Source organism: Pavona decussata, unplaced genomic scaffold, assembly GCF_977016875.1.
Source record: "Pavona decussata unplaced genomic scaffold, jaPavDecu1.1 SCAFFOLD_149, whole genome shotgun sequence".
NCBI classification, from domain to species: Eukaryota; Metazoa; Cnidaria; class Anthozoa; order Scleractinia; family Agariciidae; genus Pavona; species Pavona decussata.
The window spans coordinates 875667-877500 of NW_028145561.1; the positions used below are offsets into that span (position 1 = coordinate 875667).

At 36.5% G+C, this 1834-nt stretch overlaps 1 protein-coding gene across 8 annotated transcripts in view; it reads right to left on the reverse strand.

Annotated features, from left to right (window-relative positions):
* Nucleotides 1-335: 335 nt before the first annotated feature.
* Nucleotides 336-1834, reverse strand: part of LOC146466268 (uncharacterized) — a 77783-nt gene continuing 76284 nt past the window's right edge. For all 8 annotated transcript variants that reach the window (XM_085127575.1, XM_085127570.1, XM_085127574.1 and 5 more), the window contains exon 3: nucleotides 336-1834. This exon is cut by the window's right edge and continues 1523 nt beyond it. The gene's annotated coding sequence lies outside the window, so the exon portion shown is untranslated.

Genomic DNA, 1834 nt, shown 5'->3' on the forward strand with positions numbered 1-1834 from the left:
TAAAGGCTTGCGCCACTCCCAAATATTTGTAGCGGGTTACTACCTCAGATCACGATCACGACTTGTAAAGTACTTCAATAAATCAATCTAAATATGTTGATCAAAATGTTGAAATATAAAAATTTCAAAATATGTGTTAACATGACTGTGATAGTCTGGTGTACATGTGAACTTCACAAGTACATGGCAAATATGATATCTTCTCAAAGATTGAAAGACTCACTGAAATAGCTAAATTCCCGCTGATCACAGCCTAGCCTGTAGCGAGAGATGCGATAAATCAATTGGGTGGTCATGTTGGAGGGATCGACCAGTATTACAATCCTGCTTCTCCATAACATAACATAATTATATTTTATTCAGGAAATCAAATAACCAGTCAAACACTTCCTGAAAGGGGAAGTTGTGAGGTTAACCCGATATAAAACAATTTCCCCAAATAACCATTCTAAAATCTAAAACAATCACAAAACATTTAAAATGAAAACTATTTACAATCATTCAGTAGTACACATGTACATCTTAATTAAGTTTGCTTCGGAATGAACAAGCGTGTACTACATCGTCTTACTAGCAATACGTACAAAGAAGGAGTACTTATAACAGTTGCGAGTGGCTGTTCTATCGTGTACTGTTTCCTTGAAGAAGAAACTTCGTGATGTTTCTCATCATCCAATTCTGCAGGGCTGTCCATCCAACCTTGTGATAGATAACCAGGCAATCGGGGAAGGGGCTCTACATGGCAATACCTAGACACCACTAGAATTTATTGTCGTATATTCGTTTTATATTTTTAATGTACTTCTTAACAGCTATGCAAGAGTATTTTCCACTAAAATGTACCGGCCCTACTGCGCATGTCATTGCAACGGCTTACCAATGACCATAGACACTTACTTTGGTCCGCCGTTCTAAGTGACAAACCCTGATATACAAAAGAGTGACTAGATTGTAGAATGGCGAAACAGCACTGCAGTCTAAAGTTAAAAAATTCTGATTTTTTACTGTTTTACCATCTACGAGTGTTAGCAGGTGTTTTGAAATATATTCCTATTTCCAGCTTCGAAATTATTTTCCTTAGTTCCAGTGACCAACCTATTTCCAGTGTGTGAAATCCTATTTTCCTAGTCCGAAAAAAGACAAATCCAAGTTTCCATTTCACCCGTTAAGACCCGCAATAAAAAAATACTGGTTTATGGGCAGTGCAATCTTCGCAAAAACATTAAAAGTGGGAATGTGAATAAATGAGAGCGTATTGGCTCAAATGGACGTAATTGGTGGAGCTCATCCAAAGGTGGCTTTCACAACAAGGAATTACAGGCGAGTCCTTGTTTACACTTTTTGCCTCATTACGTATTCTTATCACTATCTGATGACTCTAATAAACTAAAAACTCTGAATATTGAAACGGCATAACAGTTTCAGTTTTCTCTGAAAATTTAAGCCCTATGACATTCTCTTCTAAAAACATCGAAATTGTACAGAGAATGTATGGCTCATGAACTTTTTTGCCACCCAGCAATTTCGCAGTTTTTGATGGCTGATATTTCCTTCAATATTACTTGCAAAGAGCTGAAAATTGCTCAAACAGCTTAACTTAATCAGCTCTTTCTACGTTTGCATTTAGTTCACATATACGGCCACGGCTTCTATGATTTAAGTCGTATGCTAATGAGGAAAAATGTAAACAATGACGTCAGCAAGGATTCGCCTATAGATATTTTATTTTCTCTCCTACTACACTCAAAGAAGATTTGATGTCCTCCATGTGTTTTAACTTTTTGGTCTCTTTCAAATAATTAAATTTCCAGTCAGGTTTACAAGGATAGAAATC